Source organism: Arvicanthis niloticus, chromosome 4, assembly GCF_011762505.2.
Source record: "Arvicanthis niloticus isolate mArvNil1 chromosome 4, mArvNil1.pat.X, whole genome shotgun sequence".
Taxonomy (NCBI): Eukaryota; Metazoa; Chordata; class Mammalia; order Rodentia; family Muridae; genus Arvicanthis; species Arvicanthis niloticus.
Window position 1 is genome coordinate 100,517,622 of NC_047661.1, and position 15,426 is coordinate 100,533,047.

Genomic DNA, 15,426 nt, shown 5'->3' on the forward strand with positions numbered 1-15,426 from the left:
CAATATGCAGCAAGCCAGTAGCCAACAGCAAACTAAATGGAGAGAAACTTGAAGCAATCTCACTAAAATCAGGGACTAGACAAGGCTGCCCACTCTCTCCCTACCTATTCAATATAGTACTGGAAGTCTTAGCCAGAGCAATTAGGCAACAAAAGGAGGTTAAAGGGATACAAATTGGAAAGGAAAAAGTCAAAATTTCACTATTTGCAGATGATATGACCCCAAAACTTTCACCAGAGAACTCCTAAACCTGATAAACAACTTTAGCAAAGTGGCTGGATATAAAATTAACTCAAACAACTCAGTAGCCTTCCTCTACTCAAAAGATAAACAGGCTGAGAAAGAAATTAGGAAAATGACACCCTTTATAATAGTCACAAATAATATAAAATATCTTGGTGTGAATCTAACCAAGCAAGTAAAAGATCTGTATGACAAGAACTTCAAGTCTCTGAAGAAAGAAATTGAAGCAGATCTCAGAAGATGGAAAGATCTCCCATGCTCCTGGATTGACAGGATTAATATAGTAAAAATGTCCATCTTACCAAAAGCAATCTACAGATTTAATGTAATCCCCATCAAAACTCCCACTCAATTCTTCACAGACATAGAAAGAGCAATTCTCAAATTCATTTGGAATAACAAAAAACCCAGGAGAGCAAAAACTATTCTCAACAATAAAAGAACTTCTGGGGGAATCACTAACCCTGACTTCAAGCTGTACTACAGAGCAATAGTGATAAAACAAACAAACAAACAAAGCCCCGGCATGGTATTGGTACAGAGACAGGCAGGAAGATCAATGGAATAGAATAGAAGTCCCCAAAATGAAGCCCCATACCTATGGTTACTTGATCTTTGACAAAAGAGCTAAAATCATCCAGTGGAAAGACAGCATTTTCAACAAATGGTGCTGGCTCAACACGAGGTAAGCATGTAGAAGAATGCTAATTGACCCACACTTCTCTCCTTATGCAAAGCTCAAGTCTAAGTGGATCAAGGACTTTCACATAAAACCAGATACACTGAAACTAACAGAAGAGAAAATGGGGAAAAGCCTCAAACACATGGGCACAGGAGAAAAGTTCCTGAACAGAACACCAATGGCTTATGCTCTAAGATCAAGAATTGACAAATGAGACCTCATAAAATTGCGAAGTTTTTGTAAGGCAAAGGACACTGTCAATAGAACAAAGTGGCAATCAACAGATTGGGAAAAGATCTTTACCAATCCTACATCTGATAGAGGGCTAATATCCAAGGTATACAAAGAACTGACGAAATTAGACTCTAGACAATCAAATAACCCTATTAAAGATAGGGTACAGAGATAAAGAATTCTCAACTGAGGAAACTTGAATAGCTGAGAAGCACCTAAAGAAGTGGTCAACATCCTCAGTCATCAGGGAAATGCAAATCAAAACAACCCTGAGATTCCACCTCACACCAGTCAGAATGGCTAAGATCAAAAACTCAGGTGACAGCAGTGCTGATGAGGATGTGGAGAAAAAGAAACACTCCTCCATTGTTGGTGGGATTGTAAGCTGGTATAACCACTATGGAAAGCAGTCTGGCAGTTCCTCAGAAAATTGAACATAGTATTACCTGAGGACCCAGCTATACCACTCCTGGGCATATACCCAAAAGATGCTCCAATATACAACAGGAACACTTGCTCCACCATGTTCATAGCAGCCTTATTTATAATAGCCAGAAGCTGGAAAGAACCCAGATGTTCTTCAAGAGGAATGGATACAGAAAATATGGTACATTTACACAATGGAGTACTCCTCAGCTATTAAAAACAGTGAGTTCATGAAATTCTTATGCAAATGGATGGAACTGGAAAATATCATCCTGAGTGAGGTAACCCAATCACAAAAGAACACACATGGCATGTACTCACTGATAAGTGGGTAATAGCCTAAAAGCTCACAATGCCTATGATACAATGCATAGATCACATGAAGCTCAAGAAAAAGAAGGAAGACCAAAGTGTGCGAGCTTTGGTCCTTCTTAGAAGGAGTATCAAAATACTCAACCAGAGCTTCCAAGGTCTAAACCTCCAGCCTGGGAACATAAAGGGAAGGACTCATGGCTCCACCTGTATAGGTAGTTGAGGATGGCCTTGTCAGGCATCAGTGAAAGAGGAGGGCCTTTGTCCCTGAAAGTTGGGATACCCTAGTATTAGGGAACTCGAGAGTCGGGGTGGGGGTGGGGAGGGGGGGAGTGGGTGAATGGGAGGGAGCATACCCTCATAGAAGTAGGAAGGGGATGGAATAAGGGGTTTTGGGGGGGATAGGAGAGGGGATAGCATTGAAAGGTAAATCAATAAAATATCCAATAAAAAAATATAATGGAGCTGGCAATTGTAGTTGAGCAGCTGAGACTTTTTGTCAACAATTTATTACTGGGATTCCATATAATCCTCAAGGACAAGGTATTGTGGAAGAGGCCCATAGAACTTTAAAAAGATTGATGAGACACTCTGTTGCTGAGACAAAGAATGATGCCAACCTGTGAGCTTGCTAAGTGCCCTGACCAGGGTGACTGGGGAGCTGTACTGGACATATGTTCCTGACCCACCTTTGCTTGCCTATATCCCCAATGGGACAAGCTGCCTTGCCTCAAGTTTTTAGACCTTGTGGAACAGAAGATCAAAAAGAGAAATTATAATGTCTTATAGTTTTCTTAAAGGTGACCAGCTACTAGGACTCAATCATGTACTGGTCTAGAAATCAATCCAATATTGGAAATAACAGTCTACACTTGGAAGGCTGGATCTGGACATTTTCAGAGACATATTTGGAAGTTAACTGTAGTTCACTATTATGTTATGATAGCAAGAGATAAACTTGGGACAGGATCTGGATTTCAAACAAGGGTTAGTGCATGTTTTAAGGCTCTTTTAATTGTCAAGCTAAAATTGGTTTTGTCTCTTCTACAGTATTGATTGTAAGTTGCATTGACTGTATAATTTCCCATTGTGTTAGTGTGTTGAAACCTGGCATATCTGTTTTGGGGGTCTATCAACAAGTTTTTGTCTTACTGCCCTGAGCATTAGAAAACCTTGATTCTCTGAAAAAAGCTTGAAAGTGCTGGAAGAAGTGAGTTGGGCTTTAAGCAGAAGCAAGAGGGTAGCAGGCTTGATTATTACTGGTGTAACAGCTTTAATTTCATTAATTGCTAGCACCACTGCTTCTACAGTATGACACAAGGAGTTAAGGCAACTATTTTTGTTAACCATCTAGCAAAAAAAAAAATGTTACTAATGTATTGAATATACAAAAGGATTTATATAGGTATCTGGAACAACGGATGATGCTCTATAACCTATTCAAATTATCTGAAGGAGGTTCAGGGTTCAAGAGTTAGGAGCCATTCTAAGTGTCATGACAAATATCATTGGAGTAGTGTTCCTTCTAAAATTCACAATGATTGTCATTATAATTAGAAAAAAGTTTAAAGACACCTGTAGGGTATTTGGCATAATCCCAACACCTCTCTGGGTGTGTTAACTTTGCATAGTGAGATTATGAATTTAAAAAATGCTGCTGTGTTGAGCTTTGATGCTACAGACAATGCCAATAAAATTATCCATGGCCTGAGGTCAATATTTCCATTTTAGTCAAACCTTAGGAATGGCATATATAGCTTGATCAGGCTAGCCCTTTTTGGGAATACTTTTATTGCTGCCCATTGTGTTAAAGCTTGTCTCTAACAACAACAACAGGCTTGCAGCCAAAGTACATGACTTGAAATGGAAAATGGACCCCCCAGACAGAGTTATTAATTTAACAGGCTGGCAAGCCAAGTACAAGTAAGATTCTGCACAGAGCCTTACCAACCTAAGACAGAAGTGCATTGCTTATGATAATGCATATTCTACGATGGGTAAGGAAGGCTTTCTTGTCAGAATGACCTAAGACAGGATCAGTCTGGTTTATGCAATAAAAAGCCAGAGATGTGGAGAGCTTTTGGGGCTGCCTGGCAGGAATCTGTCATTGGCCAAGGACAAGGAAATGGGTTGCTTGGAAGGAATCTGACAGAGGCCAAGGATGAAGAAACGGACTGCAAGCAGGAATCTGACATTGGGCTGAAACAAAGAAGTAATTTCAGGCAGAAATCTAAATCCTAGGTTAGAACAAAGAAGAAATTTTAGGTAGGAATCTAAATCTTAGGCTAGAACAAAGAAGTAATTATAGGCAGAAATCTAAATCTTAAGCTAGAACAAAGAAGTAGGCTTCAGGCACGAAAATGACTTTGGATTAGGACAAGGAAGTATGCTCAGATATTTTGATCATCCTGATAAGCCCTTAGAAATAGTGATCACAAGAGTGATCACAGGACTCTGTTTATTGTTGTGCATGTTCTTTGATTATCTGGGTTTATTGTCTTCCTTGTTCTTGGACATTTGCATCTATTCTATTGTATTGCTAGTTCCTAGAATTGACCTTAATACTTGCATGTAATTTAAACAGTATAAAGGCAAAAAAAGAGGAGGAGGGATGGGATAGGGAATTAATGGGTGGGGGGAATGTGGAAGGGGATGGCATCTGAACTGTAAATAAATAGAATATCGAATAAAAATAGGTAAAAGGATAAAAGTATTTATTTAAAAAATTTTTTCCTTTGTGTAGACGCTGAATAAAAAATAAGGACATGACTGCTCCAAGGTATGGTTGAGGAGAAGGAGGAGGAATCTACTGTAGATGTGTGGGAGAGAATAGCCAGAGGCATCTGGAAGGATCCAGACTGAACCAAGCCAATAGACTAACTGACTAGGCCATAAGAAAAGAGCAAGAGCAAGAGCGAGATCGAGAGTGAGAGCGAGAGCGAGAGCGAGAGCGAGAGCGAGAGCGAGAGAGAGAGAGAGAGAGAGAGAGAGAGAGAGAGAAAGAAAGAAAGAAGAAGGAGAGGTGGTGGTGGAGGAGGAGGAGGAGGAATATCGGGGAGGCAAGGACTAAAGGCCAAGAGAGCTCCTGGATCAAGAGCACACATAGGATCAAGAGAGAAGCCATAGACCAAGAGGCCAAGAGCAAGCCAAGAGGCCCAGAGGATCAAGAGAGCACATGGGGGTCTGATATACTGTAGCTAAACATTATATAGGTAAGAGAAGCTGGCTAGGGGGAAGCAGAAGCCCAGACCCTGGAAAGGGAAGGTTTCAGGTTGGGGGCAGATAGGATGTGCTGAGGGAAGCTACAGGTACTGAGTGATGTTGAGAGAGCTGGCCAGAGTCTGCTTTGTTAGGTTAGTAGGCACCTCAGCCATTTGTGCCAGGTTTCTTTGAGACTTAACACATGCTACATTATAGTTTCTATAATCCAAACTAAGCCAGCAGCTTTCCAGACAGCATTGACAGAGCAGGGTTGTCCAACTGATCAATTGTAGACCATACATCCAGAACGAGGTGGACAGAAGGGCCTTAAGTATATGTTACAGATTTTGACCACTCAAAATCATTGGAACCTATATCTTAAGTTTTTCAGCCATAAAATGTTTTTATAACACTTTTTAAGGCTACTTCAATAGCAAGGCAAGTTTAATCCTTAGAACTAGAAAAACATTTCTTCCAAACTTTTTCCAAACTGAAAAAAAAAAAACAACTCAAAGACCATCAAGCCACAGACAGACAGACACACACACACACACACACACACACACACACACACACACAATTGGATATAAAATTTAACTTAATATTCTTTATCTCCTAGTAGCTGAAGTGTAATAAGACCATCATTAACAAAGAAAACAGAGAATTCATTGATCTGAGGTCTTTAATTTTTTCTCAACAAGCCAGGGCCATCAGTAGGCATTCAAAGGTGGACATTTATTTACACTGACAACCAATTCACTGGAACCTGTAGGACAAACGGACTCAGAACGACTCTCAAAGGTTGCCCTATGAGTTAGAGACATTAAAGCAGAGCAGTTGGTGACACTGATCAAAAGGATAAAGTAACCCATTGTTACTGCTCTAGTTGGTGACATGAATCTGGGAGTGTAGGGCCTAAAAATGAAGCCGACAAGCAATGGGCAACTTTATTCAGAGCATCAGACAATCTATATTCTGAGAGTATTCTGAGGATGAAGCAAGCTCAGATGAGCAAAGGTCACATGAGTTTAGGCTGTATACACTCGTGAAGACAATCCATTTGATAACAACATCTGAATAGTAATAGTAAATGATGTGCAATCTGAAGTAAATCCACTCCTGTTTACTACGCCTGGGAGGGGCACGAAAGCACATTCCAAGAACAACCCATGTTTAGAAAGAACAGAGGTCACAAGACTCTTGTTTTCTTGGAGTTTTCTCACAAGCTCTCAGAATCCTTCTCACATACTCCATTCATGGACTGTGAGAGCCAAAGTTATGTTTTAAGTCTTAATTACTGTGTCTAAGAGATCCATGAAACAAAACTGCCTCTAACCTGTTAACCCCTTGCCCAAAGACGGATACTTTCTGAAATGCTGTAGGCTATTGTTTATGGGTGATAACAAGCCACATGTTTCTGTTCCCCTACCCAAGTTTGTTTCACCCAGCTACACCAGATGTGCTTGGCCACATGTAGTGGAGAGGTACGTGGACAGGAAGTACTTCAGGATATACGTCTGCCTCAGAACACACCACTGGACCTGATGGGAAATATGATGACCTATGGGTTTGCTTTCATACGCAAAATGTGACTGGAAGCCATTTTCTGGGAACCTAGGAATAAACCTGGCCAGAGTCCATCATCTTGAACAGTACTTAATTAAAGCTTCCTTCAAATTTGCCTCAAAATTGTAGTAGTAGTAACCTTATTCTCAACCAGTAGGATTAACACAACCCATCACTTTCTTTGGTTTTACATACATAGTGTGTGTTCAGGGCCTACTACGTAAGTGTTGCCTTTTTAAGTGTAAACAGTTCTAGCTCACAGTCCTTAGTTTAGCTATTAAAATAGATCAACCATTAGTATTTAAAGATTAATTGTGTTTAGTTACCTTCAACACAGGATAGATGGATGGACATGTTTAATTTAAATTGAAGTTTCTTCCTTCCTTTCTTTCTTTCTTTCTTTCTTTCTTTCTTTCTTTCTTTCTTTCTTTCTTTCTTTCTTTCTTTGTTGTTTTGAGTGGGTTGGACTTTTTTGTTTGTTTTTTGTTTTTGTGTGTGTGTGATTTTTTTTTTCAATGCAGCTCTGGAACTTGCTCTGTAGACCAGACTGGACTCAAACTCAGATATACCTGCCTCTTCCATACAAGTACTGGAATTAAAGGTGTGTCGCCCCAGCCTATCTTGAACATTTTCACAGAAAACAAAAATCTCTTAGTGAAAGATAAAGAAGAATGCCGGGTGGTGGTGGCGCACGCCTTTAATCCCAGCACTTGGGAGGCAGGGGCAGGTGGATTTCTGAGTTCGAGGCCAGCCTGGTCTACAAAGTGAGTTCTAGGACAGCCAGAGCTACACAGAGAAACCCTGTCTTGAAAAAACAAAAAACAAAAAACAAAAAACAAAAAAACAAAAAAACAAACAAAAAAAAACCAACAACAACAAAAAAAAAAAAAACAAAAAAAAAAGATAAAGAAGAAAATTAGAGACTGGAGAGATAGCCATGTAAGGCATCTGCCTTGCAAATGCAAAGAACTAAGTTCAAATCCCCACAACCCACACAATGTCAAACACAGCAGCGTACATCTGTAATCAGATCATTCCTATCATAAAATGGAAGATGGTTTCAGGAGGCTATGGGGAAACTCATGTGTGCCTCGTCTGATTTACATAGTGGTAGAACAAGATGCTCTTAAATGAGATGGAAGGTGGGGGACAACACTCAGGGCCAAAACAGGTGTAGCAGCACAATCACATTCACACACACAATTATGCACAGACCCATGTACACACAAAATGCACACAGGTACATGCACCATACAAGAAAGGGTAAAGAAAACATTAATTTACATTTCAATTAAGCCCCATAGATTGTGGTTTTTTGACTTATAATTAGGGAATGATTGGGTTGAAGTCATTAAGGAAAGTGTACCCATTTAAATTAGTCTGTTCCCCTAGTAGAAAGAGGACTGAAGAGGCACGTTTTGACTGAAAGGGTAGAGATTCTGGGAGCAAATTTCAGTGTCTGATTGACTGCCTGTTTCAAACGCTGACCTCCCATGTAGATGAGCGAAGTCAAAGGGAATACTGTGCTCAGATGGTACAGCAGATCCATAGTGTCCAGGCAGAAGCAGCACCCACTGTCACCCAGGACAGCAACCTAGGGCACTCCCCAAAGCGGCTTTCTTTATTCAGTCTTATTTCCATCATCTGAATTTAGTCTTTATTTATAACCTAGTAAGGTTATAATAATGTCTGACTAACTCCACCCAACAAGATCCTCAAATAGTTTTATATTTTCTAAATTACTCACACTCATTAGCCTGTATTTTTATTTTAAAAAATATATATAAAGAAAGTAGGGGCTCAGGAGTTGCTCAGTCTGCAAACTGTTAGGCATGCAAGCATAGAATCTGAGTTCAGATCTATAAGACCTATATAAAAAGTCAAACATGATAGTGCATGCCTATAAGCCCTGAAGACGGTTGGGCAGCCAGCCTAGCCAAATCAGTGAGCTTTCAAGTTCAATGAGTATCTTTATATATATAAAAAAAATAATAATAAAGAGTAAAAACATTGACCAAAGTCATTCATCACCCAGCTCTGCAAGCACATAGGCACTAACAAGTACATATATCACATATGTATAACAACACACACACACACACACACACACACGCACAGAGGAACTTCTAAAGATAAGAAAATGTTGATGTTGATGTATTGATTTTTGCTTGCTTTATTTTTTTTTTTTGTTTTGTTTTGAGATAAGGTTTCAACTATGCCCTTGATGGCCTGGAACTTAGTATGGAGCCCTGACTCACTTCATAAGGAGCCAGAGTCCCTTGTACTGTCCTGTCATTTAGATAGTTTCTGAGCCGTCTATCTTCAGATACATTTCTTTGGGCGAGCCTGCAGATAGGAACTCATCAGTTAAGCTGCAAAGTAGGTGAGAAGTCAAAACATTATGCTGGGAATATAGGACCTTGTACCATAGAAGATAGTAGTGTACAGTTCGTGATGTCTTAACACATTAGATGATCAAACACTGACAGTGTCCTGTGAATGGAAATGGATAGATTTTTTTAACACAGAAATGGGTGAAAGAATTAAGACAGAAGTAACAAGTAGCTTTAAAACCGAGAAGGTATAAAGTTAGAGAAGAGTAGCGAGATGGTTGATTCCTCCCCCTTTCCTCCCTGCGGACATCTCTGAGGAAAGGGTAAAAGGCTACAAAATGACTAACGGTGCACACCTTGTTGTAAGGAAGAAAAATACACAGAAGTCTTGCCAGGCAAGGCAGATGACTGGGGTGGGACTAGAAACTATGAATGTGTCATAGTAACACCATCATCAAGAAAAAGCACAAAGAAGTTGTTTTGTTTGATTTTTATTGGCAACTGGACACTGATTAGGGTAGAGAATGAACACAAACCCAGAAGGGGCTCTAGCTTTGAGGGAGAACAGCTGACTGACATTTTCTTCAGACTGTTAAAAGCAAAGACTTTTAATTTTAATTAATTTTAATTAATTTTAATTAATTAATTTTAATTTTAATTAATCTTGAGTCACAGGAAAAGCCCATGAACAAATGAAACAAAGCAAAAGTGGCTTGCCAAGGCAATTCTGTTTGTAAAATGAGTGTGCCAGGGCCCAAGCCTGGCCAGCAAGCACACAGGACCATGATGGCTGCCATCTTTTTTCCTGCCCTAGGTGGTGACTCTATGTCATGCCCTTGGCAAGAGCTCGACTTCACTATCTGCCTCAATTGACTAAACAGGGAAAGAGGAGGGCTCAGAAACTATGAGTTCCTGCTGGAACTAATTACCTTTTATAGAAATATAACATTTTTTTTCTTACAGAACCAAGAGCTGATATTGTGGGGAAAACAAAGGAACTGAGAAGACCAAGCAGTGGGTGTAGCAACCTGCACTGGCTGGTGTGTGAGAACAGTGACTCATCACAGGTCACAGTGCTGGGTTTAAGGAGGTAAAGCACTGAGGTAGCAATGCAGAGTGTAGAGCTAGGGAAGTGATGTGGCTTATCTGGAGTCGGTCAAGATGATTTGCACACTGGGGTTTTCAGTAATAGGAGACAGATAAAATTAGATAGCCGTAGACAGTTGATAACTTCAGGTAGTGCAAGCCAAGATAGATGAGATAAGATAGAAATGCTGAAACAAGTTGGAAGATAATAGAGCAAAATGAAAGTGGATGTAAAGGAAAAAAAATATATATATAATATATATACACATATATAATATAAATATATATAAATATATATAATAAATATATATGTGTGTATGTATGTATATATATGAAATATATATGTATGTATATATATGAAATGTGAAATATGAAATGTGTATATGTATGTAGTGTATGTGTGGTGCATGTATTTGTGAAGAATCAGTTAGTTAGGGTAGTGAGCAGCTGTGATATTGCAAACCCATCCTTGCTATCTGTGATGTAAAGCACTTAGAGGACACCTGCTATCTACATTGCTTAAAGAGAACCCATCCTCAGGACAGACTCACACCACGGAGGAGCCACACTTCCGCAGGCATGATCATTCAACTTGGTGGACGTGCCTGGAATTCTATGCCTTGGGAAAGGAGGCAAGAAGATTTCAAGTCCAAGACCCAATTGAGCTACACAGCAAAACCCTGTTTCAGAAAAACAGAAGAGGAAAAGAGGAAAAAAGAAAAGACTGACTTTTTTGAATAACAAGTATGATGAATCCTCCAAAATCACAATTTTATTAAGAATCAGGGAAGAATCCTTTCCATTATACTTTGGACATCCCTGCACACTGCCAAGCCCATGGTGTGTGTGTGTGTGTGTGTGTGTGTGTGTGTGTGTGTGTGTGTGTGTGTATCATAGGAAGAAAAAAAGCATTATAAGGCATGGTATAATTACTTCAAAATTTATGTTGTTCAGCTTTTACATATCAAAGACTAACAGATACACAGAAAGGATTGGATTGACACAAATTTTAAGATTATTGTGCATCCTTAGCAAAGAATAGGAAACAGGAGCATTCTGAAGTTTGCCAACAAACATTAGCACGTTCTGTGTTAATAGACCCTTAAAACTTGTTTCATTTATGTTTCAGAGTTTGAAATGATCATCTGGATTCCTTTCAAAGACTACGGGCTTGGCAGTGTGCAGGGATGCCCAAAGTACAATGGAAAGGATGCTTTCCTGATTCTTAACAAAATCGTGATTTTGGAGGATTCATCACACTTGTTATTAAAAAAATGTCAATATATAAATTAACATAGCAATTTTTTCTCATTATTCAGCGAAGCAAAAGGATTTCTGTGAGATTCTAAAGGTCAATCATATGAGATAAGCTTGGGACATCTTTTTTCCCTTGCTGATGACGTCTCTGGGTATCATGATAATGATATTTGATTGTTATCATGAATCTACCATTTGTCTTTTGGGCTATGGTGAGACCTTTATACCCAGGCTAGGGAGAGTTATCTGATTCACCCTTGGCAGTTCAGAGCAGGCTCAGTAGAGCAATAAGAGGACATGCTGGAACACCTTGGGGTACACAGTGAAGATTGGAGACATGCTATATGCGCAGTTGATCCATGTTAAGCAATGTGTTTTCATGTGTATGAATCAGCAGACTTTTGCTAATTTCCAATTCTTCCACTCAGGAGGATGAGGACTGCAGAACCCAGAAAGAGGGCAACTGAACCCCATAGTCTCCATCATATCTGCAGCCACATCCCACACTTCCCCAAATCCTAAGATGCAAAGTTTTATAGTTCTATAAGAAAGGGAAGCTGGTTCAGTCTGCCAGGAAAAGTCTATAAGGAAAAGGTGCTGCCCACAGGTCTTATATAATTCTTTTTTTTCCTAAATAGAATCTAGTGAGCGGCAAGATTGTATGGAAGGAAAACTAGAGAAGAGTGATAATCTGAGGTCATGAATGGTAATGGGTGTTAGGAGTGCCATAGTAAAATTTGCTGGTTTGTTTCTAAAATACATACCTTTTCTTTAAATTATATCATATTTCTATTTCATTGGCCAGAAATTTTTATATTATAGCTATAATAAAGATTGGTTTTATTACCTACAAGCTTTTAAAATATATATTATTCTATTTTTTAAATTATGTACATATATTGTCTGAAGATTTGTGTATGTGAGAGCATAGATGCTCACAGAATCCAGAAGACAGCATCAAATGCCCCAGAACTGGCATTATAACCTACCTGGGTGCTAGGAATCAAGCTTGAGTCCTCTGTAAGAGCAGTGTGTGCTCTTTTTGCTGTTGTATGTATATTTGTTTGTTTATCTGTCTGAGACACAATCTCACTACAAAGCCGTGGGTGGACTGGAACTTGCTATAGACCAGGTTGGCCTCAAACTCACAGAGATCCATCTGTCTTCACCTCCTGAGTGCTGAGATTAAAGGCACGTGCCACCACATGAACTACAACATGTGTTACTAACCACTGAACAATCTCCCTGTCCTGTGGCTTCTTTAAAAACAATTGACTTATTTTTTGAAAATTGTAAACTTTTATACAATTTGATCCTAACACTTCACCATCATCTCCCTCCAACCCTTCAATGGTCCCTCTTCCGTCACCCTCCCAATTTCATGTCGTCCACTGTTGTTATTATAATGCCTGCTGACCATACACCCATGGATACAGGTCTACCTATTGGAGCATGGGTAATCTACTAGCCAAGTCCCCAGAGGACAGTGACTCGCTCCCTCAGCAGCCACCACCATACATTGGCTTCTAAATTTATGAATCTCTGTAAGCAGTGGATTGCCTGAGAAGCCTTTTCATAGTCTTTAGCACGAAAGCTCATCCAATAATTTGACATTGCAACATGACTACAGGATGCCATTCATGAAGTTCACAGTAAGAGAGCTGAGCAATCAATGTATCAAAAACACTCCAAAAACAATCCCATAATGTTTTAAGTCTAATTTACAATTTTAAAGTGTGAGGCATTCATAACTTTTGTGGAGTACATGGGCCTCAGGTTAGACACACCTTCTACAGAACTCATGAACTTTCCAATTTCCTTCCATATTAAAAGCGTGCTAAGTTTCTGATGCTCCAGAAATGATAAGGTTTTGTTATCTTTGAAAACAGAGACAGCACAGCTGGTTTTATTAAATCCAAGCCTATGAATGAGGAGAACTCTCCATTATTAGCATCGTCCTTTACTCTTGCTTGTGTTCTGACATCTTTTGCTTATGGAGCTAGTGGAAGGTAGTTTTCTATTTAATGTGCTCATTTAATAAGAATAAATACAGCAATGTTGGGAGCAGATAAAAGGAACTCGTCTTAAGGACTGCCATTTTGTCTTCAGACTCCATTTTACCCTAAGCTGACCAACTCCTCTAAGCAACAACAGTTCACCAAAACATGATGCCTGTTCCAAGAACAGAAGGAACAAAGGATTCATTGGGCAAAAACCTTACATTCAATGTCAGCTGACAATGATGGAACACTTGGAAAAGTCCCTAATCCCTGAGTTTAGATTGGTGAAAATTTTAACTGCTAATTTAGCCCAGATGCTTGTGGGTTTTATGCGTATGAACCCTCTTCAGCTCCTACTCAGGGCTGCCAGAAGAAAGAAGGCTCCCAAGTCCTTGTCTTGTGACCCTGATCGATCATCAACTCTGCTTATATGGTGGGAATAATAAAAGACTCTGCTGTTTCACAAGCCCAATGGTATATTCTTTCCCCTTCCTCATGGCACAGTGTGATAACACAACTTCACCAAAAACATGGTGCCCAGTGGACAACAGTCAAAATTCTAAAATGTGATTCTGTTCTCCAATGTAGTTAGTGTTCAGATTTACTGGATTCTTCTTCCCCTGATCTAGAAGGAAATTTCAGCTTCTTTGCCACCCTGAGTTAATCAGACATTCTCTAAGCACAGTCATTCACAGTAATCTTCTCTTTTCAGTAGTTGACATCTGAAGACTAGTTAACAATCAAGACTTCCTTCTTCATGCTGCTACAAGTTTTTCCTCCCCCAGTACAGGCCTCTATAAGCTGATCCAGCAGCAAAAGAATGGACAGATGTGGATTCTAGATATTCTCTGGTCCACTGCCTCCACCCCCTCCCTCAACACACATACTTCGCGATGGTTTCTGATTCTTCCTAGCTTGGAAATAACAGAAATTGAGGAAAAAATTAAATAGCATACATGGCATTTGGCTTTTGTTCTCTCTCCACATGGCAGATGTTAAACACTGATCCTGAGAGTTTTGTGTGAGGCAGCCATGTGGCCCGTCTTTGGCTTGTGTTCTTTCTTCCATCCTTCCAATCCCCTAACACTAGATAAGAGGGGGAAAAAAAGGATAGAGAGGAAAGGGAAGGAAAGAGATCCTTTAATAAAGTCAGGGGTCAGAAAGGGGCTGATGTTATTGTTAGACTACTCTGATGACTAGGGGCATCACATTTCTTGGGACAAGTTTGATCTTCGCAGTCAGGATATCTAATTTCTTCTCTTCTTTCTCCTCTTCCTTTTCCTTTTCCTCCTCCTCCTCTTCCTCCTCCTCCTCCTCTTATTTCTTCTTTCACATGACTCCTTAACAAACCCAAACAATAACAACCAACCATCTGCAGCTGGTAAAATCACACTCCTGCTAGAGCAGGAAGCAAATCATGAACAGTGGATTCTGTCAGTCTGAAGCAGCCCTATATACCATACCAGGGAACTAAAATAAAAACACATCTCCATAGTAGTTCTGTGGTTTTTTTTTTGTTTTTTTTTTTTTTTTTTTTTTTTTTTTTTTTTGGTTTTTCGAGACAGGGTTTCTCTGTGTAGCCTTGGCTGTCCTGGAACTCACTCGGTAGACCAGGCTGGCCTCGAACTCAGAAATCCGCCTGCCTCTGCCTCCCAAGTGCTGGGATTAAAGGCGTGCGCCACCACCGCCCGGCAGTTCTGTGTTTTTTGAAAAAAAAAAAAACAAAAAAACAAAATTCCGGAATTCTCACTACACAGCCACATTTCTACCTCTTAAGATTCTGTTTAGCGATCTATCATCCTTCAAGATAAAAAAAAAGAAGAATAATAATAAAAAAAAAAAAAAGAAAAAAAAAAAAAAGGAAAAAAAAAATCTCATGATTCCCAGGGCATCAGACAAGTATGCCAGGAACCAGGAATATTTCTACAAACCTCTGATAACCCTAAATACAATGAAAAAGAGCATATTAGAAACCGTAACTTCAACTAGCCAACATTGATTGGAGTGTGTTGCTCGAGGTTGGCATGGGAGGAAGGAGGGAAACTGGATTTAATTATGCCTGAATTGAAATGTCATGCTGAGTTCC

General features: G+C 39.6%; 1 long non-coding RNA gene across 4 annotated transcripts in view; it reads right to left on the reverse strand.

Moving 5' to 3' along the window:
- Window positions 1-15,426, reverse strand: part of LOC143442125 (uncharacterized) — a 37,601-nt gene that overhangs the window by 6,014 nt on the left and 16,161 nt on the right. Inside the window, exon 3 of one of the 4 annotated variants that reach the window (XR_013110109.1) lies at window positions 13,671-14,426. The exons of the other annotated variants lie outside the window; for them this stretch is intronic. This is a non-coding gene — a long non-coding RNA (uncharacterized LOC143442125). Of the gene's footprint in view, window positions 1-13,670; window positions 14,427-15,426 lie in introns of those variants that run through there. 4 annotated transcript variants of the gene reach the window in all.